Source organism: Meles meles, chromosome 13 (assembly GCF_922984935.1).
Source record: "Meles meles chromosome 13, mMelMel3.1 paternal haplotype, whole genome shotgun sequence".
Taxonomy (NCBI): Eukaryota; Metazoa; Chordata; class Mammalia; order Carnivora; family Mustelidae; genus Meles; species Meles meles.
Window position 1 is genome coordinate 10,901,618 of NC_060078.1, and position 27,422 is coordinate 10,929,039.

The 27,422-nt window shown below is 41.2% G+C and overlaps 1 protein-coding gene across 7 annotated transcripts in view; it reads left to right on the forward strand.

Annotated features, from left to right (window-relative positions):
- The window catches only part of CHRM3 (cholinergic receptor muscarinic 3), a 511,025-nt gene that overhangs the window by 251,074 nt on the left and 232,529 nt on the right, over positions 1-27,422 (forward strand). For all 7 annotated transcript variants that reach the window (XR_006821235.1, XR_006821236.1, XR_006821234.1 and 4 more), the window contains one exon: positions 19,940-20,042. The gene's annotated coding sequence lies outside the window, so the exon portion shown is untranslated. The remainder of the gene's footprint in view (positions 1-19,939; positions 20,043-27,422) is intronic.

Consider the following 27,422-nt stretch of genomic DNA (forward strand, 5'->3'; position numbering starts at 1 on the left):
GTTGAAAGGCACCTGAGGCTTCTTTGGACCCAACCAGAAGGAATATTAAGACAGATTCATAATGTCCACAAAGGGATAGGAGCCAAGAGGTACACATGAGTGCCTGGGCATTGCCAGCCCAGTTTAAGATAACTTCTTTTTTTTTTTTAAGATTTCATTTATTTGAGAGAGAAAATGAAAGCACAAGCAGAGAGGGAGGCAGAGGGAGAAGCATACTCCCCTGTGAGTGGGGAACCCAACATGGGTCTCGATCCTAGGCCCCTGGATCATGACCCAAGCCAAAGGCAGACGCTTAACCAACTGAGCCACCAAGGTACCCCTGAGATAATATTTTTTTTTCCATTTTATTTATTTTTTCAGCGTAACAGTATTCATTCTTTTTGCACAACACCCAGTGCTCCATGCAAAACGTGCCCTCCCCATTACCCACCACCTGTTCCCCCAACCTCCCACCCCTGACCCTTCAAAACCCTCAGGTTGTTTTTCAGAGTCCATAGTCTCTTATGGTTCGCCTCCCCTCCCCAATGTCCATAGCCCGCTCCCCCTCTCCCAATCCCACCTCCCCCCAGCAACCCCCAGTTTGTTTTGTGAGATTAAGAGTCATTTATGGTTTGTCTCCCTCCCAATCCCATCTTGTTTCATTTATTCTTCTCCTATCCCCCTACCCCCCCATGTTGCTTCTCCATGTCCTCATATCAGGGAGATCATATGATAGTTGTCTTTCTCCGATTGACTTATTTCACTAAGCATGATACGCTCTAGTTCCATCCACGTCGTCGCAAATGGCAAGATTTCATTTCTTTTGATGGCTGCATAGTATTCCATTGTGTATATATACCACATCTTCTTTATCCATTCATCTGTTGATGGACATCTAGGTTCTTTCCATAGTCTGGCTATTGTAGACATTGCTGCTATAAACATTCGGGTACACGTGCCCCTTCGGATCACTATGTTTGTATCTTTAGGGTAAATACCCAGTAGTGCAATTGCTGGGTCATAGGGTAGTTCTATTTTCAACATTTTGAGGAACCTCCATGCTGTTTTCCAGAGTGGTTGGACCAGCTTGCATTCCCACCAACAGTGGAGGAGGGTTCCCCTTTCTCCACATCCTCTCCAGCACCCCTGAGATAATATTTTTAAGTTGTCCTCTATAATTTAGTATCTGTTTAGACTGTTCTCTAAGCTTTTCTTGAAGTCCAGACTTTCCAATTTCATTGTAACTTTGCTCAGAATCCCTAGTATGTTAGGACCCAATCAAAAATGGTAATTGATCATTTGGCTAACGGATATACAAATGAGCAAATATTTGGCACCTGAAGGTTGCCATCTTGTACAATGTGTCTGTGCATCCTTGTACCTTCTTCAAAATAATTTTATGATTTGGATTTTCTATAAGGACATTTATTCTATATTCACTTTGGGCAAACACTAGCATAATCTCATTCCATCCTTGTCCACGGCAGTTTTGCTATTACTCAAAAGTTAATAGGTATGAGTTCCGTATCTTCTATTTCAGATTCTGTTTGCGTCCTCCCTATCCACTCCTTATGTCTCCAGGGAGAGGGGCTTTTCTCCTTCACCTTAGGTAAACCCCGCTCTGCCGTTACCTTCACCTGTATCTCCTGGGATCTTGTACCTCCATTGTTCCCACGACTGGTAGTAACTGCTTTGTCTTTGTCTTGTCTGGAGCTTTGTCCTTCTCCTTGAAGATCTACTAGTCTCCCTGTTTCAGAGTAAATTTCACTTTGCTCTCTATTGCTCCCTTCCAGCTCCCATCTCATTTCTTGTCTCTCACAGGTGCCTCTCTAGCCTCGTGCCCCTCTTCCTCCCAAGATGCTTTCAACAGTGACGGAAATGTCCTAGACTTGTGTTGAGCCACTCAGCACTGGTGGTTCTCGAACACTTGAAATGGGAGAAGTATAACTTGGAGAAATGAATTGTCAATTCTTGGCATTTCATTTAAATTTGGAGCTGTCACATAGGGCAACAGCTGCAATATCGGACAGTACAGAGACTTTCGAAGCCATGGTCCTTCACTTGAGCCACAGAACACAGAACGTCATGTGACTGCATCTTCTCCATTCCCCCAAGGACAGTCCTCAGCTAGTACTGTCCCGATTTGGGGAGAAGTGAAATCCACACCTGCATCAGGACTTTGTTCCCTCTGCTTAGGTAACTGAAGCCTTCCTTTCCAGCCCTTGGAAAGAGGAAGTTCTAATATATGTCATTTGCAAAGGTCATTAGCAACTCTAAAAGGCAGTCCAGTGCTGGTTTCTCAATCCTGTCTCCTAACTGCTTTAATGTAATTAATTCAACCCTATCATCTGAATGCTAACTTTACTTGTCTGCTTGTCAGCCTCAGTCTCCTCTCTGCACTCACCAAACTACAGAGATTCTTTGAGCCTCCCATCCTGACTTTTCTAAAAATTAAGGTTATGAAAACTGGAATCCTTCAGTGTTTTAAAAAATATCTATTGAAGAGGAGTTTGGCTTAGTCAGTAAAGCGGCCAGCGCTTCATTTTGGTTCAGGTCAGGATCAAACAAACCCCATGTTGTGCTCTGTGCTCAGCGGGGAGTCTGCTTAAAAGTTCTCTCTCTCGGGCGCCTGGGTGGCTCTGTGGATTAAGCCACTGCCTTTGGCTCAGGTCATGATCTCAGGGTCCTGGGATCGAGCCCCGCATCGGGCTCTCTGCCCTGCAGGGAGCCTGCTTACTCCTCTCTCTCTGCCTGCCTCTCTGCCTACTTGTGATTTCTCTCTCTGTCAAATAAATAAATAAAATCTTAAAAAAAAAAAAGTTCTCTCTCTCTCCCTCTGCCCCTCCACCCAAATAAATAAATAAATCTTTTTTAACAGTATCTATTGAAGTTCTATTATAGTTCAGGCAAGCACCAAAGATAAAGTGGTTGTTAATAATAATAGTAACAATAATAGTAATAAAATATTTTAATAAAATATTTGTTATTATATGCCAGTCCTCTTCTTAGCTCTGTGGGTACATGATTTCATTTACTTCTCATAGGTACCCAATGTGATAGATATTATTATTATATAAATTTTACTGATGAGGAATCTGTAATAACATACCAGGTCTCATGATCCATGACTGACAGAAATCATCTGCTTCTACACAGTTTATATTGCAGCACCTGCCCGTTCTTCATATTCTTCAACAGTATTAGGGAATTCCTAGTTTCTTTCTTTCTTTCTTTTTTTAAAGATTTATTTATTTATTTGAGAGCAGGAGAGAGAGAGAGAAAGAGCAAGCAAGAGCAGGGGGGAGGAGGAGCGGGAAAAGCAGGCTCCCCGCTGAGCAGAGAGCCCGATGTGGGGCTCGATCCCAGGACCCTGAGATCCTGACCTGAGCTGAAGGCAAGCGCTCAACCAACTGAGCCACCCAGGGGCCCCAGGAATTCCTAGTTTCTTATAGCTCTTTTACCTTTGCTTTGTTTTATTGTTGCCCTTCGTTTTGTTCTTACCTTTTTGTAACTAAACATCTCACATAGGTAGACTTTTCTTTCCCATGAACATCTAAGCTCCCAACATAGGGACCAAACTGTTTCACCCTTTGTGTCCAGCAAAAACCCAATGTCGTATTTTAGGCTCTAGTTTTAAAACTACAGATACAGATATGATCCTTTCTGAGGTTCCGAAATCAGTTTATCATTTACCTAATTTACAACCCAGTTACTTTAATGAAGTTGAAAGCAATAATATGCAAATGTAGCATGTCCATACAATGTAATATTATCCAGCAATGAGAAAATAGCTCTAAAAAGTACTGAGGAAACATAAATGTAGAGTGCTATGTGAAGGAAGCCAGTCTGAAGTGTTGCATGCTGTGGGATTCCAACTATATGACATTCTAGAAACAGTAAAACTCTGGACACAGCAAAATGATCAGTGGTTGCCTGGGATTCTGGGGGAGGAGTGATTTTTCTATTCAGTTTTTCTGCAAACCTAAAACTACCCTAAAGAGAGTAAGTTCTGTTGATTTAAAAAATTGAACAGAAAATCATCAGAGCATACCACTCTTTGTGAAATAAATATTGTTTCAAGAAATATTTTTTGCTGTTTTTAGATTTGCATGCATGCAAATGGGTGCACTAGGTTGGGTAAAAACAATATGTATATCATACTGTGGATAAGAAGTCAAAATAATTTGAAAGCCACTGTTTTAGAGATCACTGCAAAATCAATACCTATTTGCCAGCTGACTGAAAAACCAACTTAGAATTCTGGGAATGATGGTGAGCCGAGCTCACATAAGAGGAAACGGTCCTTTATCCACAGCCTTCAATTAGTATGAAATGTGTCTGATGTAATAGGTCTACTTTCTAAAACAGTTGTACATGATAATTACAGGATCCTTTATGAAAGTGTTTAACCTTGGGGTATGATGGAATTAACCCAAAAGTTGTAGATGACAAAATGATTTCTGTCAGGATATTTTTCAGCCTTCCTGATTGGATGTAGTAGACCTTTTCGAGTTTGTGTAACCTATTTGGAGTGTCTTGATTTTTGTTTTAGGTGCAGCAGAACGGAATGATACCCTCTAAACAATATCAGCCCAGGTTGTTTGTTTGTTTGTTTTTTATTTTCAGTTAGCCAGCATATAGTACATGATTAGTTTTGGGTGTAGTGTTCAGTGATTCATCAGTTGTGTTTAACACCTAGTGCTTGTCACAAAACATGCTCTCCTCAGTCCCCATCACCGTGTCACATCCTCCCCACCCTCCCCTCTGAAACCCCGTTTGTTTCCCGGGGTCCAGGATCTTTCACGGTTCGTCTCCCTCTCTGATTTCTCCCCCTTCAGATGTCCCTCCCTTCCCCTGTGGTCCTCTGTGCTATTCCTTATGTTCCATATAAGAATGAAACCATATGACAGCTGTCTTTTTCTGCTTGACCTTAGCATAATCCCCTCCACTTCCATCCACGTCCATGCTAATGGTGGGTATTCACACTTTCTGATGAATATCAGCCCAGTTTTTACCAAATATTTGAAGGAACCTATGAACATAAAGACTGTGTTTATGTGGCTCCTGCTATCACCCTCCCACCTGGCTCAGGAGAGGTGCCCAGGAAAATCAAGTCCAATTTTAGACGGACTCAAGTTGGTGGTTTTCTGCAGTTGGTGTCAATACAGAACAGGAGTGTGTTTATGGGGTGATTTTGTTTCTGTTATTGTTTGGTTGGTTTTTATTTCCCCCTCCCTCTTCCTAACCTTCCCCCTTTCCTCCTCCTCCTCCTCCCACTTCCCTCCTCCTCCTCTTTCTTCTTATTCCTCTCTTTTTACTTCTTTGTAAAATATCTCTCCTGGATTCATGTGTCTGGGAAGTGGAAAGTCTTACCTGAAAATTCAAGGCCATCTGGTGCTGGGGCATCTGTCAAGTTGGAGACGAAGAAGAGTTTCTCTCCTTGTTGCCTCATCAGGACGTTCAATCTCCCCCCTTTTGCTCTTCCTTTGTCTTCACCCCTGTTTCCGTACAGATCGCCATGAGGACTTTGACTTTTGTATTAGCCTACTCAGAAGGATACCAAAAGAATGAACGTATGGAATTTTGTCAACAGTGTGCTAAACTCCTGGATCCCATGTAACTCACTTCGGCACAGGTTTCTTTTTCCTGCTGTACCTCCCCAGGAGAGGGAGACACAATGCTTCCCTGCGGCAGATATGCAGACGGTGATCTCATCCCATATCAGAGTCAGGGGAGTGGAACCATAGAGAAAGGAAGAATATATAGTTAATTCATTTCTTGGTTGTTGCCTAATTATCCTTAAACTCATTTATGTTTTTAAGGAGCAATAAATAAAATGAAAACCCTGCATATGGGATTTCCAGATGAAACAAAGAGCGAGTCTTCTATCCGGCATGGGAGTTGCGCAATGCCAATTTACTCTTAAATTTTGTACAGCACCAAAGGAAATACATTTATTTTGTGGTTTGTTAATTACAGTTTACCAATAGAAGGCTCTTTCAGTATTTCTTTAGAGACTTTTTATAAAAATACAGATTCCTGGGGTCTGCCCCAGGCCTCTTGAATCACAGTCTCTGAACTTAGTACTTAGAAATTTTTCCCTTTATTTATTTATTTTTTAAGATTTTATTTATTTATTTGGCAGAGAGAGACAGCAAAAGAGGGAACATGAGCAGGGGGAGTGGGAGAGGGAGAAGAGAAGCAGGCTTCCCGCTGAGCAGGGATCCCCACACGGGGCTTGATCCCAGGATCCCGGGATCACGACCTGAGCTAAAGGTAGACAGACACTCAATGACTGAGCCACCCAGGCACCCTGAAATTTTTCCTTTTAAAGAAATCTCTTCTTTAAGAGAATTTTATTGATTTCACCAGGCTAGGAACCAGTGGCATGCTGTCTTGGGTGGTAAGTGAAAACCTCTTAAATATCAAAAAAACTTCTAAAATATATATAAGAGTTTTGAAAATTCGCTCTCTTTTTTCTCTTAGTCATGACACCAAGTTTACATGACAGTCAGGTTTATCTTTAGGGTGTCCCTTCTGGCACCCAGGAGAAGAAAGCTACCAAAATTCAAAGGAAGTCTTCATTCAAGAAATATTTTGATGACATCAGAAAGCAATAGATGACTATTCACTTGTCCAAGAACCCTCTTTGTCTGTAAATATTTACAGAGTTCCTTCTTTCTGACCATAAAGCACTATCTTCAAGTAAGTCGTCCGACTCAACCCAGTGCTGTTAGCTCATGTGTGTAGTTTGGGAAGGGAAGTAGCTTTACTCCATGTTTGATTTATCCCTAATTGAACAGTATCAAAAGCATTTTTTACATTCTAGCTTGTGTGTGGCCCTGTTCTTTGTACTCTAGAATGAAAGTCCCAAGCACACTGGTTCTTGCTTCCTTCGAACAAATCAGGTCTTCTGTGTGTATCCAGATACTTTCCAAACATGTTCATTTTTTATTCTGTGAGAGGGAGAAAACAATTGCCTTCGCCCCTTTGGCAGAAGGACCCCTTTCAATGTTTATGTTGTTCTCTCACACCCCTTATCTTCAGAATCTCTCCTCGTGAATTGTGGGGCCTTTTCTTCCTCAGAGTCTCCTGGGAAGGCAGCTCTGTGAGTCCCTTTCAGATAACACGGACCTCGTCCAACCCCACCCTGCCTTTTCCTCTCATACCGCAGCCTCTTTCCCTCTTCGGGCCTCCGCTGTCACTCTCCCTGAAGCTTTCCTCCCATATCATTGTCTCAGTCCACTATAGGAAGCTCCCACAAACCTTGTAGAAAGGCCCATGGTGAATGTGGGTCTTCCTGGCTTCTCAGTGGGCCTCCTGTCTGCCTTCCAGAATGTCCGAGTCTCCTCATCACAGTGGCTTTGCCAGTTCTCCTTCACTCTTCAGCCCTAATCCTCCATGTTGTCCCTCTAACCAAACTACTCTTAGGATACCCGGTCACCTGCTTTTCTGAGCAACCCAGAGCTCACACACGTGCCCTGAAGGCATCTTCAGCATGTCCATACCTTCTCTGCGGCTCTCTTATCCCTCCATCCGTCTCTGGAGAAGTGTCTCTTCAAAGACATCCATCCCCTTTTCAACCCGGACTCTTCATACTATTTCTCTGGCCTTTGACATCTGCCCTTTTAGCTTACTACTGATTTCTTACCCTGGTATTTTCAACTTTAAAAATTAAAATTTTGTCTTAAAATCTTTTAAATGTTTGATGACCTCACCTCCCTGTCTTCTTTCACTCATTCTAAAAAATGTTTGAGTGCCCAGGGCACCTGGTTAGCTCATTTGGTGAAGCGACTGCCTTCAGCTCAGGTCATGATCACAGGGTCCAGGGATTAAGACCCACATCAGGCTTTCTGTTCAGCAGGGGGTCTGCTTCTCCCTTTCCTTCTGCCCCTCCACCCCACTAGTGTTTTCTCCCTCTCTCAAATAAATAAAATCTTAAAAAAGAGTAAAAGGGGTGCTGCGTGGCTCAGTTGGTTGAGCGTCTGCCCTCCGCTCAGGTCATGGAGTCAAGTCCGGCGTAGGGCTCCCTGCTCAGCGGGGAGTCTGCTTCTCCCTCTGCCTGCAGTTCCCCCTGCTTGTGCTCTCTCTCTCAAATAAATAAATAAAATCTTTGAAAAGAATAAATTAAATAAAAACCTTCAGTGCCCCACTGCTTGTCTGGTGCTGTCTCCAGCGAGCATGCATTTTCCTGTGTTCCCGTCACTGTAAGACTCAGCTGTGTCCTCTGCCCTTTAATTCACTGTCATTTGTCTTCTCCTTCTTCATTTTCTCAAAATAATGGTTTTCAGTAAACACTTCTCTTCTCTAACCTAACCAGTTTTTCCAGCTTTTCTACCTGGAAGCTTTTTAGAATTTGAGGCAATTGTTACCATTTTTTTTTTTTTAAACATTGCCATCAGTAGTATCTGAAAATCTTTGTGTTTTTCCACTTTCTCTAGTTGGTTCTGGGGTTTTGGCTGGAGTCGTCTTTTCCACCTCCTGCCTCCTAAAATAGTTATTCCCTAAGACTGAGTCTGCCTCTCCTGTCTTACACTCTTTTCTTCCGATTCTGCATGTTTCTGCTCACGTAACTCTCATAGTTGTCGGGCAGGTAGGTCTCCTGTATATTTTAATCTTTAAACTATCTCTCCAAGGCTTACTTTCTTGTGTTGTTAATTGTTTAAATGGACAAATGAGTCACCCTCCCATCAAATTAACGGCTCTGAAACACGGAACTATTTACATTGCTCTTGAAATTTACACGCACACACACGCAGACGTGTGTGCATTTCCTTCTCCTTTTTAATCTCAAAGGAATTACTGTTCTTCTGGTAACTGGGCCTTCAAAATAGGTGAATAATCTCCTTTCGCTTTTCTATCTGTTCAGTCGAGAAGTTCTTGTGTTGGTCTCTGCCTGAGGGAGTCACCTGGGCCTGTAGGACCTACACTGAGGTCCCCCACTGACTTTTCCCCAGTTGGAGCCAGTGTTGGGACTCAACCAGTCCTTGTGGTTCTTATAGTTTCAAAAACACATCTCAGCAACAGTCATTGGGGAACTTTGAGGAAGAAGATTTATTCTTCACAGATTCTGAAAGGTGGAAGGGACACCCATGGGCCCACAGTGAAGTCATGGGTAGGAAGAGGGAGCATGACCTAGAGCTCCCCCTTTTTTGGGGTCCAGGGATGGGGTGTCCATGGGTTAATGGGTTCACGAGGGACACATTTAAAACATGAAAGTGGGAAGTAGGGCTTAGGTAGGAAAGCATGGGATCACTGAGGTGGTCGGTTACCTCAGTTACCCAGAGCTTTCTAGAAGGGGAACTTCGTGTGTGGGAGAGGCCTGGTTCCTTCGCTGGTGGTTTTACGAGCAGCCGTGTCTTCATTTGGCCTCCACTTCTTTGGTCCCTGGCTCCTGGTTCGTAATCAGCATTGGTTATAGGTCTCTTTCATATAACGATCTCTATCCCATCAGCCTTCTACTCAGCATATTCAGTGAGTGACTCTGCTTTGCTCTCAGGATAAACCACAAATTCCCAATGACCAGTGTTCAAGGCTTTTCCCAGTCTGGCTCCAGCCTGATTTCCTTTAACTCAGCTCAGTGTTATTCTGCCCTTGGTCCCACAGTATATCATCTTGATTCTTGATTCTTTGCCTTTGTTTTTGTTGTCCCCCCCTTATCCTTGAGGCACTTCCCTCCTCTGTTATTTTATGAATTATACCCAGAATTTAAGATCTAGCTTATCTCCTAGAAAGCATTTCCTTCTTTTTCAGTTTATCTTTTATGGATCTACGGCTTTCCCACAGTGCTATAGGACTCACTCCCAATAACATTGAGCACCACGTTGGAGAAGGATGGATGGATGGATGGATGGACGGACCCACACCATACATGTGTTATATGTGTGCATATGTAACTTTCTCTCATTTTTGTGGTGACATGATTATTTTTTTGCTCAAAAGATCATGTAAACTTCCCAAAAGCAAGGATAATGATTTACTTCTTTACATCCACAGAAATGTTAGATCCCTAGCATATCATACTCTCTACCTGAGGTCCTTCGGAATAATTAAATACAGAATATCTTGGAAAATAAAGAGATATAAGACATCTCTATTCTAAATTTTTTTCTGGAGGCGGCTGGGTGGTTCAGTCAGTTAAGTGGCTACCTTCAGCTCGGGTCATGATCCCAAGATCCTAGGATCGAGCTCCCTGTTGGGCTCTCTGCTCGGCAGGGAGCCTGCTTCTCCTTCTCCCTCTGCCCATCTGCCTACTTGTGTTCTCTCTCTACTTCTCTGTCAAATAAATAAAATCTTTTAAAAAGTAAAATGTTATTTTTTTAAAGATTTTATTTATTTATTTGACAGAGAGAGAACACAAGTAGGCAGAGAGACAGGTAGAGAGAGTGAGGGGGAAGCAGGCTCCCTGCTGAGCAGAGAGCCCGATGTGGGGCTTGATCCCAGGATCCTGAGATCATAACCTGAGCCGAAGGCAGAGGCTAAACGCACTGAGCCACTCAGGTGCCCCTAAAATGTTTTGCTGACCCTTGTTCTGTATAGTCATACTCTTGCCTTTGGAATTCTTTAAGCTCCTATTACTATGGTGAAATGTTTTACAAGGAGTTTAAGTTAAAATTTTTTTTAAAACAGTGTCCACAGGAAAATTAGAGTTCCATGATAATGGGATTAAGTGTTGTTTCTATACAGCTTGCACTGTTAAACATCCTGGTGTTGTGTTGTTCTAGTTCAACATGAAGAACAGTTCCCAGTTCCTCCATAATGTGTTGGTTTTGGAAAACAGAATTCTAATTTATCACATCAGAGTGTGATTGCAAAAGTGTATGTTCTTTGTTGGTAATTAGTACATGGTTTTGGGTTTGGTTTTTTTAATTTTTTTTGGTCCATTCTTGCTCATTAGAAAAACAGTTTGGGGTCTTATTCACAGAAAGAACGGGTGGTTCTAGAGATAATAGGATCAAGAAGGAAATGCCATATTCCATTTTGTACAACAGCAAGAAACTGAAAGGGACATTAATTTCTCTAAAGGGCATCCCTGCCTACATAGTTGAACACTGCCTTCTGCATTGTTCATCAATTTCTATGCTGACGGACTGCGTCTTGAGCTTCAATCTCACTGGAAAGGCTAGGAGGCTTCGTCAGCGTGGAGCCTGCTAGAGTCTTGTGTTCATCAGGACGGGGCTCAGCACTTGGGGACCCAAACCCCACTCATATGATTTCGAGCCTGCAACTCGCTTTCCCTGAAGTTAGCAAGAATTCTGATGCCTTAAAAGGGAGAACTAGGATGAAAATAATGAAATCCCATTTCCTTTCCCTTTGAAAAATTTTCATGACTGTCTCTTAGTGTTCACTGTGTTGAACTGGCTTCTTGGTTCTGTCTGTTTCTATCAGCCTGTTAAAGCAGACTTGACATTCAGCTTCATGAAACCAAGCGGGTGTTTCTCGACACTTTGTTTATTCCTAAAAGAGCCTCTCTTCTGCAGGCCAGGTTTACTGAAATTCATTATCGTTTATTTAATAGAATGAACCAGACTCAGATTTAACCCATTTCCCCTCAGGTTATTCAGGTCTTAACTTACGTGTGTGACACACGTTGTTTTGCATCTGAGAGCTGCCATTGACTAAAAAATAAAAAGAAAAAAGTGAAGGACAGTCAAGAAAATATAAGAATGACCCGGAAAGACTTCACCACACTATCTGGGGATGAGCATAGGGACAGGAGCAGGTTAAAACATACATAACTAACTATAATAACTGATATATTAAAGATAATATCTTAGTTAAAGAAATGCAATCTGCTAGGTTTGAAAAACGTTTCAGATAAAAAACTGCAGATTCATTCAAAAGTCGACAGATGAGCGTACTCACCTGTAGCTTCAGTAAGTAGCAGCATATAGACACCTGTGTCTTCTACATGGCCCTCTTCATCCATGGACACTGGATTATTTTAAAACAAATAAAACAGATGCAAGATGTGCATATTTGGGGCACCTGGGTGGCTCAGTGGGTTAAAGCCTCTGCCTTCGGTTCAGGTCATGATCCCAGGGTCCTGGGATCGAGCCCCGCGTCGGGCTCTCTGCTCAGCTGGGAACCTGCTTCCTCCGCTCTCTGCCTGCTTCTCTGCCTACTTGTGATCTCTCTCTGTCGAATAAATAAATAAAATCTTAAAAAAAAAAAGATGTGCATATTCCCCAATGCCCCTAGATTAATATCTTAATATTGAAAATTATTTTTAAAAATAAAATATTTAATCTTTAAGAGATCATCTCTGGTATTATAAAAGAATTAAGAAGCCAGTTGTTTTATTTTAAGCAATGATATTGAGGTATAATGTATATATGATAACAAGCACCATGTTAAGTGTATATTTGGATGAGGTTAAACAGATTCACCTGGGGCACCTGGGGCGCTCAGTCAGTTAAGTGTCTGACTCTCGATTTCAGCTCAGGTCATGATCTCAGGGTCCTGGGATCGAACCCCGTGTTGGGCTCTGTGCTTAGCGCTCAGTCTGATTTTCTCTCTCTCCCTCTCCTTCTGCCCCTCCCCCTCTCTCCATCCCCCCCCCCCCCACGTCTAGCTCTAAAATAAATAAAATCTTTTTAAAATACCCCAGGAGCGCCAGGGTGGCTCAGTGGGTTAATAAGACTCTGCTTTCAGCCTGGGTCGTGATCTCGGGGTCCTGGGATCTAGCCCCACATCAGGCTCTCTGCTTGGTGGGGAGCCTTCTTCCCCCTTTCTCTCTGCCTGATGCTCTGCCTACTTGTGATCTCTCTCTGTGTGTCAGATAAATGGATAAAATCTTTAAAAAAATAAAAATAAAAAAAGTAAATACCCCACATTTATCTACCATGTTGTTATCACTAAGTCAAGTCATATAATACATTTCTATCACAGCATCAAGTTCCCTCACTGACCTTCTTTTTCTGTCACCTCAGGCCATCACTGTTAAGCTTTCTTACCCATAGATTAGATTTCATTTTTCTAGAGTTTTATAAGAATGGAACCCTCTGATAGACATTTTTATGCCTGGCTTCTCTTGCTCAGTGTTTTTAAGGCTTCTACATGGTATCGTGAATATTAGCAGTTCATCCCATTTTGTTGCATTTTCTATCCCATTGTCTGATATTATCTAGATTTGCTTCTTTATTCCAGCTGATGGACATCTGCTTTTCCAGTGTGGTGTAATTGTGAATGAAGTTACCATGACCATTTATGTAAAAGTGTCTGAAAAAAAAAAAGTGTCTGTATAGTTGCTCTTGGGTGGTTCAGTTAAGCATCTGACTCTTGATTTTGGCTCAGGTCATGATCTCAGGGTCGTGGGATCCACCCCCATGTGAAGCGTGAGTCTGCTTGGGATTCTCTCTCTCCCTCTTCCTCTGTCCCCACTCCCTGCAACTCTGCTCATGTGTCAATCTCCTTCTGTCCTAAAAAACTCTCTCTGTACAGATATATGTTTTTATCTCTCTTGGGAAAGGAACTAGGAGTATAATGGCTCAGCTATGTACTCAGTATATATTTAACTACATAGTAAAGTGCAGACTGTTTTCTAAAGTGGTTGTACCATTTCACATTCCCCTCAGCCACATATGGGAGTTAGAGCCTTTACCAACATGAGTACGGTCATTCATTTTAATGTCAGCCATTCTTACAGGTGTGGGATGACTTCTAATTGAGATTTTATCTTGCATTTCCTGATAACTTCACCTTGTTGAGCATCTTATTTGTAGGCTTCCTGGAGTCTTCAAACTCCGATCTTCGCTTTCTCAACTCAGGGAGGCAGCCACCCTCTGCCCAGTTCCTCTGCCCACTTTCCAGAAATCTCTTCCACACAAAGAGCCCAGGTGTTGGCTTCTCTTCACTTACTGGTTTCCTGTCTCTCAGTCATCACAGTCCTGCACTGTCTGTTGTCCGGTTCCTGAAAACAGTTGTTTATTTTGTACGTCTTCTAAGGTGATTTTCGTGGGGGCTGTGGGTTACAGCTGATCAATGTGGGTTACACTCCATTCTTGTGACTCTGCCATGGCTATAAAGGGCATTTTGTTGTTGTTGTTGTTCTTTGTTTTTTTTAATTTTCTAGATTTTTTTTTTAAGTTTATCAAGAGCCAAGCCCAGAAAACTCATGTCATATCATATGGAAAACAACAACGACGACAACAACTTAATACCGTTAGGCTCACTCTCTGATAGTAAGAGAATATGATGCCAAGAAAGAGAAGGGAAAGCATACTCTTTGCTGAGCCTGAGGAATTCTGCCAAACAGGAATGACAGTGGAGGGGAGGAAATGAAGCTGCAGAGTGTGTGCCTGCCAACTTTGTCTCTTGGCATTTTAGCCCAGAGAATGAGAGGTGTGTTGGTGAAAATGAGGTGCGCACCGGGACAGGAAGCTGTGTCCTGGGCAGCCTCCTACAGCATCCCAGTGAGCCCAGTTGCTCAGCCCGCTAGGTCAAAGGGACACCTGGAAACTTGGGTTCTTATGTGGCAGAGATAGGATCCTGAGATAGCCCGACAAATTGTCCATGGGACTGGGGTGTCATCCCGTAGCCAAGGGCACTTCTGACCCGAGCGCCGCAGCCCTAGGCTGAAGGGGCATCATAACCACACCTCCAGAAAAGGCTTCATTGTCAGCAGGAGGCCGGATGAGTTAAACAGAGATGTCTACCCAACCAGAGCAGATCAAGAAGAGGCAGATGGCTTACCTACCAGTGGTGAATTTAACCATGACATCAGCAAAGCCAAGAGCATGTAGATCAATAAGGAAACCTGCCCCGTAGTCAGAGCAGATAGAAAAAGTCATGTCTGGAGACGAAGACCTTTTTTTCTGTTCCTAAATTTATTGAAGGCACACCTCATTCCACTATGCATCTCTCTCTCCCTCTCCCTCTCTCTCTCTCTCTCTCTCTCTCACACACACACACACACACACATACACACACACCTTTTAGAATGAAAGAGAAGGTAAGCAGAGATGCTAACTTGTCCAAAAGAAACAGAACAGTGCTGAATTCCACTTAATTTGTGTTTCTTTTTATGCACAAATGTGTAAGTATAATGTGGTAGGAAGGGCAGGGACACGGTTTGTGAGTTTCTAATGATTTGTAACATTTATAAACTAGGAAGCACCTTTGCTTTCCAAGAAACTTCTCTATGTTCATCTCACTTCTAGAAGACAAGGGAGCAGCAGATCTAAGGTTTACTGCCTAAAACCAAGAATGAGACCAAGAGTGGACAGAGATGAACGTGATACCATATGAGACAGATGATGCACGCTTGCTTGCTCACCTTTAGTCTTATGTGAAGCTGAAGCAAGTGCCAAGGACTTGGTTTTTTTTCTTCAAATGCTGCTTCTTGCCTGGACAAAGACAAAATGACTTCCCAGAGATGGAGGAGACCTTGCTGGGGACATGGGTGACATCATAGAGCAGAAAATGAAGGAGTGGAAGAATTCCATAGCTGAGCTACTTTCTTGAGATTTTTTTCCTAGAAAATGGGATGGGGGGGGTTCCTGGGTGGCTCAGTTGGTTAAGTATTTGCCTTCGGCTCACATCATGATACCAGGGTCCTGGGATCGAACCCTGCATCGAGTTTCCTGCCCAGCAGGGAGCCTGCTTCTCCCTCTGCCTGCCAATTCTCCTGTTTGCACTCTCTCTCTCTCACACACACACACAATAAATAAATCTTTTAAAAATAAAAAGAAAGTGGGATGGAGGGTATGTGAGAAGCTGAAAGCTATAATAGTGGAAAAGACTGTTGGTCATAGAGCCATTTAAAATCATATACACTGACAATTATGTCAACAGATCTTCACATTGTAATCTTATCTAATTTTCCAAGGACTGCGGTAATATAAAAAAATTGATTTTCATCATTATGTTAAAATAGGTGTATTTTATCCTGGCATCATACAAAGTGTATCTCTTTCCCTCTTCCTCCACTATCAGATGGTTAATGATGTAACAAAATAATATTGTAGATGCTGGAAACCATTTAACCACATGAACACATACTCTGACGATATTGTGTTTGTGGGTCTGTATTTTTAATTCAATGGATTCTTTAAATGAGTACAATTTTAAATTATATGGTGAGAAGGGGATTAAGATTTCTTAAATGTGTTCATAGCTACTCTAGCCTAACATGACTATTATCTTCTTTGTGGTCACTAGCTAGTATTTACTCACATATATATTTTGTTCCTACTTATAATCAGAACATACAATTTTATATACAGTGGTCTTTATCATTCTCCATATTGCCACTTACTTGTTACTTTAATCGTTACTTAATGTACTGTGGAGTTAACATAGCAACATTTTTTTAGATTCTCCCCTATTGGATATACAAATTGTTTCCATTATTCACTATAATGAATAAGGCTGCAGTGAACATTTTCCTAAATATGCCATTTTCTAATTTTGAATTGTTACCTTGGATAATTTGTAAGATTACTAAATCCAAGGATATAAATATATTTAGGGACTCAATATAGCTATAGGTGAGATTGGGGGTTCAATTGGCTGTACACGTCTATAGTACCACCAGAAATATATGAGTTTATCATTTGTTTTCCCATCTCATCTACATTAATATTTTATGATTTATAACTTTAGTTAACATATTCTGTGTCACTTTTTTATTTATTTGTATTTCTTTCATTGCTATTTAGATTTTTAAAGTTTATGTATGGCTTTACATAAGCCTTACTATTAGTGAGGCTTAATCAAGGAAATCACTTAAATATCAGAAAAACACAGGTTCAGATTCCAACGTAGGCCCCTTCTTGTTGTCAATCAGCCTCTCAAAAAAAACCAGTTTCTTCATATATGAAGAACTAATGACAATGAGACCCACTTCATAAAGTTATTGAAATGATTTGATGAATTAATAGATGTCTCATGTGTTAGCAGCACACAGGGAATGATTACTTCTTCTTCCCTTGCTCTCTGCCTCCCTCATCTCCTCTACCAACTCTCCTGCGCCTGACTTCTTCTTGTGCGGATTGTCCTTTCAAATTCTCTTGGTACAGACTTTCATAGAAGCTGCTTTGTCATTCCAGAGTCTACATCCATGCGGGCTCATTGTTAGCGTTTTCTGGGGAACTGATCTCTGTCTTGCCAGGAAGTGCCGAGTTCTCTTGCAAAGCGTTGAGCTCAGATCTGTTGGACCCCATGAGTTAACTAAGTATTCACACCAACAAATGGGGAATACACTTGACACAGATGTCTTCCCATAGATTACTCATTCTAGGATTCTGTGGATAGTCCAGTTTCTCTATTTAATATCTTCTCTCCAGATTTCCTCCATTAGGTTTCTCAGATACTTTGACTTTATGCCACTTTCTTTTGGTTTTGGGAAACACTTTATCATAATCCTTTATCCGTTACCTACCCAAGAATAAGCTTCCTTCTGTGGTAAAAAGCACAGTAGGTCAAGCAGTCGAAAGGCAAGACAATTGCTAGAAGCTGCATTCTGGACGATACCATCATTTGGATATTGTCTGACACACCTCCATTGTCCATTTTCCAGGCATTACTGCTCAATGGTGGCCTGGAATTGGTATCCACCTTGAGGGTCTTTGTAGCAGGAGCTGTCTTTCTAAGCAGATATTCTTCTTGAAAGCAAAAATAATTCCTAATACATTATCAGGTATGAGAAAGCCCGTTAACAAGCATATAATTTCTCAATTGGAAAAGCATTGAAAATATAAGTTGCTATCCTCTTCCATGAGGGCGAGGCAGTTTGGGGGGGCTACCAGAAAATGTTCCAGTCTCTCATCTTCCTGATGAGAAGTCGAACTGAGTCAGTCATATTTTAAGCAGTTTCACTTTGGAATTTTATTAAAGAGAAAAGCCAGGAGGAGGGAGAAACAGTCATCTGCAGTCTCTTCCAGCCTCGGTAGCCGTACTTCTTTCTCATCCTCTGGAAAATGCTACAGGCTCCTTTTGATTTTTTATTTCTTACATAAGCCTTTACTTTGTGTGTCACACACAAGGTGTCTTCACTTTGCCATTGCTAAACCCGCTTTCCCCCCATCTCCGTGCCCCCTCGCCCTGTTTTTGTCACAAGTGAGCGCTGGTCTCTTTTCCCATCTGAGTGGATGCAACAATTCCAACTTCTTACTGACGTCAAAGCCCTTCATCCTCACAGGGCAGCAGCAAAGTTACTGAGTCTTGACGATTTCCACTGCAAAATCCCACCAAGCCTGAGAGAGGCTCCTATAACAATTAAGTCCACAGAGGGAATTCAGGGATCCCAGCAGGGTTTAGGCAGAATGACCAGTGTTTCTGCTGTGGCTGGGCAGCCCACAAAGCCACCATTGCCTGCAATGGGCCGTACAGAGACACGTAGCCTCGAACACATCCCAACTCACAGGAGAAGAAACGTGCACTTAGAAGCACAATCTAGTGTTTCTACCCACACTTGCCCTCGTGAGGCTGGAAACAAAGGGTGATACTAGAGACTGTGTCCTTGTGCCCAGAGCCCCCTGTGCCACACGCAGCGAGAAAGCTCCTGACATGGAAACAGGATGGTGACTGGAATGACCATGTGATGTTCATCGTACCACACGCACTTGCTGACGAATCCTGGCCTGGGGAGCCTCTCCTTGCAGCCAGCGGAGGACTGGCCCACACTTTCAGCCTCAGTCTACGTGACTGACTTTGTCCTTTGGGCAAACCCCTCAACCACGGTCTCCCCTCAACCATGGGTCCCACTGTCCTGCCTTGCAGAGTGGTTGTGAAGCCAGAACGAGACAGGATTTTGGAACAAGGGTCACATTCTCTACGCTTACTGGGGTAGGTGTCTTTGTTAGTCCTGTCAGGCTGATTTATAGTAATTGAAATCTGTAAAAAGATGTTCTGCCATTTGTTTGTGTATGTTCTATTTTCCTCACTATTGTACGCCCATTAAGGCGCCTTTCGGAACATGCCATTCTCCCTCACAGCTTCCTGCATTTGAACATGCTGCTTGAATATCCTTCTCCTCCCTTCCGCCCCCAAGTCCCTTTGTCCGTCTGCCACTTTGCCACTCAGCTTTCAAGACTCAGCTTAAAGACCCTCTCCTCTGTACCCTCTCTGTACCATGGTCGGGCAAGTAATCAGAAGATCTCCATCTAATGTGGCCTCTTCCATTTGACTGGACTCAGGCTTTTTGAAGGCAGTACCAAGTCTTACTCAGTTTCCAACCCAATACCTGGTTCATCTTATTCACTCGGTAAAGGCTGATCAAAATGATGCGTGAATGTCACGTACTTGTTGCCATGAAATAAATTGTATTAATTAGGTGAGTGATTCTTTGCTCATTTGCTATAAAACTTAGGAAGCAATTTCAACACTTAGCTTTTTAATACAAATATATATATGCATTATGTATACATATTAAGGGGGAAGGCAAATAAGGTACTCCCAATTATTGGAAGTATCAGACTGAGGGCATGAGACCCTAGGACAGAGACCACCAGGTGTGATATTTGTGTGGACACGTAGGTTCCACAAATTCATCATTCCCCCAATAGCTGATGTGACTCACTCATTCAGCAGGGTGCCAACAGGTATTATAGAAGAAAAGGGTTTCTTGATGAATATCTGGAAAATGCTGGCATACATCTCTATTTATAGAATTTATCGTTTAATTAAAATGCCATCTCTGGAGGAATAGAAGAAGGGTGATCAAAGGTACAAACTTCCTGAGAGTTCTCATCACCAGGAGAAAGAAATTATTTTTCTTTTCATTTTTGCTTTTTTTTTTTTTTTTTTTTGGTATCTGTAGGAGATGGTGGTTGCTAACTAAACTCAGAGCAGTAATCATTTCACAACATATGTTGTGATGTACGTTGTGTCGTATCTTGATAAAACGGGGAAAAAATAAATAAAATGCTTTCTCACAGTTCAGTGATCCAGGTAACCTCCTTCATGTTTTGTTTTGATTTAGATTAATTTTCCCCTTCTTTATTTGTTTGATCTTCAGCTTTCGTGGGGACATGGCCCCTGTTTTCTTCCTACAAGAGAAATTCAGTGCACAGCAGAGTCCTTAATCAATTGGATTGCTTTGAGGATCCTACCTGGAATAGGTATGTAAACTTTCCACATATGCTTTCCCGTCATTTTGAATCCTATTTATGATGCAACAGGAACCGTTCCTGTCATTCTGGTTCTTCACTGAGATTGCAGTGTGTCCCGAGGAGTAAAATTTTTGTGTCGGAGATAACCTTTGTCTTTTCCGCTTAGAAGTATATGTTTATAGCATGACTATCCATCCTCCTAAAGACCCCTTTATTTTCTTTCTTATGTGATACACAGTAAGCATACTCTCATTCCAGGAAAGAGGGGAAATTCTATGCTCATAGGATTCTGAAAATAATAAGATTTATCTATAATTTCATGGAAATCAAGTATTTGAGATATGACAGATCCTCTGGTACGTTTATGATTATAATATCTATAGTTCAAGAGTCCAACAGAAAGGTATAAACATCTTTTCTTTTCTTTTTTTTTCCTAAAAATTAGTCCAGGCTTAGACAAAACTGAATGCTAAATTATGAACTAAATAACTACATGTGTGAATTAATAAGTGATCCCTTCATCTCTGAGGTTTGTGACAATTACTCCCTTGGTGTATCATGATATTTTAAATATGATTTAAGAAACAAAGTATAGAGTATTTGACAATTTCATTATACAATGAATTCTCCTGAAGGAAATGTTCTAAAATTCGAACTTTATAAGATATGAGCCCTGTAACTCTTGATGTGATCTGATTCAGACTACTTGGATAACTATTGCGTGTGAGTGTGTGTGTGTGCACGTGTGTGTGTGTGGTGTTACCACTAAAGGATCCTTGATTACAAGATTCATTGCGTTCTGGTATTCAACTTTTAAAATATTATTAGGAATATGGTAGGCTTTGTTGAGATACTGACATAAATTTTTTAAAAATCCTATCTATATAAATTATATCTTCAAAATTAAAACTCTATAACAACTCCCCTGCCCCCCCTTCCAAAAAATATACTGCTGGAAACCACATTTGGGAAGCAGCACAGACTTGAGAGTTGATCAGATATGAGGACCTAGCTTTACTACTTAACCCACTACCTTGCAAAAATTTTTTTATGTTGCTTTAAGAAGAGTGTTATAACTCCACTTGGAAGGGAGGGAGGGAGAATTACAGTGTATCAAGTACACCAGGTCACCTTTATTCATAATGAAGGATCAGGTAATTAATTATTGTGCTTCCAAGAGTCTCCAAAGGATTTCACTCCTATTACTCTGTGAACGTCTGAAATCCATAATTAGAGTTTAACTCCCTGATTTAAACAGAATTTGCAACTGGTGACCTACATGTCAGATCCTTCTCAGTTTGTTTCTTTTTACTGGGTTTTGTGACCTACACAAAATGGACATGTATATGTTTTTCAAAATTACCAAGTCAAAAAACCAGGAAAGTTCACATAAAATTCTGGGTCCCCAGTCTCCTCTTTCTCTGTCACTAGCCCTGCCATTAAACCACTTACTCATTTAAGAAATCTAGTTGCCATAGAAGAGAATATTCCCTCTACTTAACCTCTCCACATCTACCCCATCAAGTTGTTCAAGTTTAGCCCAGACTCGGTGGTTCTCAGCCCTCAGGGTAAGAAGACGCAGGCGCCCAGGTTGTACCCAGAAAATTAAGTCCAAATCTCAAGAGTGGAGCTGGAGCTTCACATTTTTAAAAAGCTCTTCAAATGAAGAGCTTTTTAAAACCCCAGGTGCAACTGGGGTTTCAAACCACTGCTCCAAAATCTCCATTCATCTCTGTGTTACTTTTCTCACATACCCACTCCCCCCAGGTACACGTGGCATCCATCACTTCCTTGTCTCATCGGTGTGCAGCAATGGTCCCCAAATCACCTTCTCGCTCTGTTCTGGTCCCCATTCGATCCGTTCTCCACCCAACAGCCAGCGTGATTGTTTATAAATAGGAAAGTGTCTGGTCAGTTCTGCTTACACCTCTTCAGTAATAATGGAAATGAAGGAAACTGCTAATGATCATTTATGCTTTGGTGGGATGAAGACCAAGTTCAGACTTTGTTGAAAGACTGAGGCACTGAGGCAGTGAATTTTAGGAGCAAATGAAACAAAGTGCCTAGAAGGTGTAGCTGAAGATACCGAGGCAATTTTCCTCCACCCGTGCATCAGTCCTTGGCCTAATCTTCTGCTTGCTTTCCCCTCCAGGCAGTGGCTCGGAGGCTAAAAATGTTATTGACATCTCCCACCAATTGCCACTTAATGCATTCCTGGTCTCTTGTTACCATCAGGAGCAAAGAGATTTTGTAATTTGTCAGTGACACTATTATAAGATTAATTTTATGGCACAGTCACCATAGTTTATTAAATGTCCCTCCATCGTGGTAAATTTGAGGCAGAATAACGGGATTTGGGGCATGTGTTTGTTAGGTGGGGAGGTGATGTTTATAGCTGGGATCATTTCATCTGTGGCTCAGATATACAGGCCTTAGTTTTCACTGATAAATAAGATAAATCCAGTATTTATCTGAGCTGCACTGGAGATCATTTTTCCTCATGGTGACTGTCCAGTGACTTTATAAACCACTGTTTCAGCCACTGAAATCTTTCCTTTAGATTCTAAACACCCATCCCTGTAGATGTTGCCCTTCCCATTAGAAGGGACAGAGATAAGGTGTCATCAAAATGCTTTCTTCAAAAAGGACACCCTTTGAAGGATAGCGATGCTATTTTAATCAGAATTTTAAAAGAAATCGATAAATGGAAGGTGCTTTGCTGCAGAGTGGAAACTTGGATCCGTGTCAGCGCCCCTTGTACACGGCGTAATCAACTTTTATTTCATGCTTTTGTCTTCCACATAGAACCTTGGGCATTTCACCATTTACATTATTAAAAAGCTCAAGAAGCTGCGTGTGTTAAGAACATAATAAAAATGTGCACTTGACATTCAGGTAATGGAGACCAGTGGGGAGGTTATCAATGTAGCTACCTCTTTACCCTAAATTATTTTTATCCATGAAGCTAAAGTACATTTGGGGAACTAATTTAACCAAATAGTATGCCTACGCAGTACTATCTTTCTCCTAAAGGTCTGTTTGGTGGCGGGGGGAGAAGGAGGACAAAATACACAGAGAGGACAAACGCACAGACACTGAGTGTCCTTAGAGACACAGGACAGGACAGTGCTTAGGAGATGCCCCTGCATTTCCTTTTGTCCTCAAGGTGGATTGGTCTTGTGTAGAATTCTCTCTGGTGAATAGAGCTTTAATAAGGCCACAGATTCTTTTCATGCTGTTTTAGGAATTTATTTGAAAGGATTCAGGCAGCGATGCCTCTTATGTTTTAGAGTTTTACATTGGTGCAGGCAAAGCTTTTCAAATAACATAAAGCCATTTTCTTCAAATTCCTTATATCCCCCAGTCTCTGGGTTCTGGACAGAGGAAGATTAAAATCTCTATAAAATCTACCATATTGCCACCACATGAAACAGCTATTGAGAGAGAAATTAATAGTACCTGAAATGAACCTTGGGTTAATCGTACTTCACTTTGTATTTTCTATGACTTTTTTTCATTTGCCTTGATGTCTCTTCAATCAGAGTTTCCCTAAAAGTGACCTACAGTTAGTCCAGATTAACTTTAAAAATTGAATGTAAAAGATAAATATATCCTGTGTTTGTTATAAGTCAGAAACACTATGGTGCTTGATAATACCAAGTTCATTATCAATATTTGTCTTATTTTGTTTTAATCTATCAAGTGGTTCTAAAAATACACTTTTGTCACAGATATTTACTAGTACATCTGACTTTTGCTCATTCATCTCATTCCCCTAACACTCCATGCTGACTCTTGAGAGTGAATATTTTAGAACAAATCATACAGTCTTCCAGTACCCTCCATGTTTGGACTCCACATTAGATGTTAGTAAATATTTGTGGAATTTTTGGAATGAATAATTCCAATGCATTTTACTTTTAGACACAAGCTAGGAAGTGACTTGGCCAGTGAACTACACAAATGAAATAATGAGCAATGAAAATGGTAATTCATCAGATCAGAGACGGTATCTGATGTGCTCTGCCGAAGCAGAGAGACGGGCATCAGTTTTAAAGGATTTGAACAAAGTCAAAGGGCCAGGAAAGCTCGTATTTTGTTAGCAGCTCATCCTGACATTATTAAAGCCATGGCTGGTTACTTCCTTCTTCTTCGCCAATATTTTCGTCTTTAATTTTTTCTCTGCCATGTTGAGATGTTCTACTCTAAAAACTCCTATCGGAAGTGCCTTATCTTTTGAAACTTTGCTAGAGTCATGTGGATAAACCTGGAAAGGTAAAACACTACAGTGACTATAAATACTAGTCTGGTAAAGCAAGAGTTGTACTAGTGAACAGCTGAAGAGCTTCTGATGTATCCAAGTAGATGATACAAATGGATATGATGTCTGCACAATTCTAGAAGCCCTTGATTCATGAAGTTATTTTTCTCACTAGTTCTGAAACTTCACTTTGAAACTAGATTGCGTTTGTCATGTAACAACACACAATGTTTTATATATTGGGAACTCCTATTTGACTCATTTGGAGGGCACTGCAAATCTTTTTTTTTTTTTTTTTTTTAATATTTTTTATTTCTTTGACAGAGAGAAATCACAACTAGGCAGAGAGGCAGGCAGAGAGAGAGGAGGAAGCAAGCTCCCTGCTAAGCAGAGAGCCCAGTGCGGGGCTCGATCCCAGAACCCTGGGATCATGACCTGAGCTGAAGGCAGAGGCTTTAACCCACTGAGCCACCCAGGTGCCCCAGCCCTGCAAATCTTGATCTTGGTTGTGAGTTCCAGCCCCAGGTTGGGTATAAAGATTACTTAAAAAATAAAATTTTTAAGGGACACCTGGGTGGCTCCGTCGGTTGAGCTGGTGCCTTCGGCTCAGGTCATGATTCCAGGGTCCTGGGATCGAGTCCCGCATCGGGCTCCTTGCTGGGCAGGGAGCCTGCTTCTCTCTCTGCCTCTGCCTGCCACTCTACCTGCTTGTGCGCTTGCACATGCGCTCACTCTCTCTCTCTCTCTCTGACAAATAAATGAATAAAATCTTAAAATAAAATAAAATTTTTTAAAAAGGGGGGGATTAACTCAAAAACCAAAGGTTGAAGATAATAATAATTAAAAGATATTCTGGAAGATATATTTGCATTATAAAGAGAAAAGACAAACAGATATAGATAGGTATTAGTCCTGGTTTGTTTTAAAGTAGCGTAAATATCTTTAATTCTCTCCACAGGAGTTTTTAATAACAATTACGTAAAAATGCACTCTGCTTGAATGTTACTAATTTGTTTTCTTGAAACACAGAATGAGATTTTTCTCAGTTAATTTTTTTTCGGGGGAGGGTTCTAGTTGAAGCGTCACACATTTAACATGCAGGAGGAATGATGAGTAATAAAATACTAATAGGACCAATTGTTGCCTTAGCTTCCAGCATTTCCTCTGTGTGGAGAAGAATTTACAACCAGGCATGGGCTAAATAAACATTTGCATAAAAAGGTGAGAAGAACATGAATAAAAATGTAAATTTCTCTGATTAGAATCTTTTTTTTTAATTGGAGTGAAAAGAATTGTAAAATAGCAGGGCTTATAAATTAGATATTTGATAATGCTACGGGTTACAAAGCATAAAATCGGTCCCCAAATGTAAAATTATTTTGTATTTGGAATGCCCTGTAAGTTGCACTATGTCTTCCTAGAACGTATGTTTCCTCTTTTGGAGGGATCTTAAAACTGGGACATTTACTGGCTACATACTTTGTGTCAGACATCCATAGGCACTGAGGCTGTGATTGAGAATAAAACAAAAAGCTGTTCCTTTTTGGATGTCATGTCACAGTAGGAGAGAGAAAGTACAGAGATACACATCAATTGTTGAGGATCAGGGAGATCAGTCTTAGTAAGGGTATTAGAGCAACAGAGGATCTTGGTGGGAAAGGGGTGTGGGGCAGCATTCTTTTAAAGAGATTGTTCAAAAAGTCCTTTTTAGTAATGTCACATTGGAAGAGAGACGAGAAGAAGGGCAAGGGACCAGCATCAGCAAAGGCCCTGAGGTAGGAGCGTGCTGGAAGTGTTGAAGAGCGGCAGGGCGGAGTCAGGAGCCTGAGCTAGAGAGTAGGAAAACCATGAGAAAATGGAATCAAATCAGAAATTGGTGGACAAGGAGCAGATCATGCAAGGCCAAGTAGACTACTGTAGGACCTTGAATTCTAGACGAAATGACCTGGGAAACCTTTGGAGGACATAATCTAAGGATTTTATAGAAGGATCATTCCGACTTTTCTGTGAAGAATAGATGGGTGAAGGGGTGACATCCAGCAATAATTTACGGGGATGTGAGGTGTCGACCACAATATGCCTCTTTCTTAGGGAAGGTCTCTGTGAGACCAGCTAAGAGTCTGGGGGGCTTATTATTACAAGAGCAGGGAGAATGGTTATAAGTACAGAAGGATCTGTTTCAGCATCATTCATAGAGTAGGATATGGGGTCAGAGGGCCAAGTTTGTGGAGGGGGGGGTTCTTGAGTTGGGATTTGAATGTGAAAAATATGAGGTACTTAGATGAACTCCTAGTGGAATATTTGGGAGGGGCATCAGGGAGTTGTCTGGTTGGAGAAGATTTGAGGTTCTTTTCTATTGTTATGTGTCAATTCAAAGCCTGGAAACAAAAGTATGTAACGTGAAGGAGACAAGAACCCTAGGGATGTTGATGTTTCTAAGCATGGTTGTGGAACATACTCAAGGGGTTAGCTCACCCTTGGAGGGAGAAAAGGTGGTGGTGGGTGGAGTTCTCTCTTTTTTTTTTTTTTTTTGGTTCTCTTTTCCTTTTAGCCCTAACATCCAGAATGCCATGGATTCGCATTCCAACTGGTCTCTCCAACTTAACGTGAGCGCCAGTTTTTGGACATATAATACTTGAAATTCCTAAGTTGATCCCAGCGAGGCAAAATAATCACCAAAAGAAGGGGCTGTATTAACATAAATTGAGCGTATTTCATGCAAAAGTACTTTCTCATCTTAAGAAAAAAAGGTTACTTAAAAATAGGACTGTTTTTGTCAAAAAATTACCCCTTATATGGAAATTCACAGTAAATTATTTTCTCTCTGCTTTGGGAAAGATCACCATTTAAAAAAGTTGCATATGGTTGGTTGTGTTAGTATTCTTAAATATTCATAATGTTTGTGTGACATGTAATGACTGGCAATTTTTAAATACATATTTATCTCTAATTCATCTGCTTGTAACAAAATACCTAAACACACACACACACACACACACACACACACACGTATTATATATGTAATCCATGAATTATCGCTAATTCATCTGCTTGTAACAAGAGAAGCCAAGAGAAAGGAATCGGAAGAGTTGATGAGAAGCTATAAAGTATCCAATGTTGAATTAATT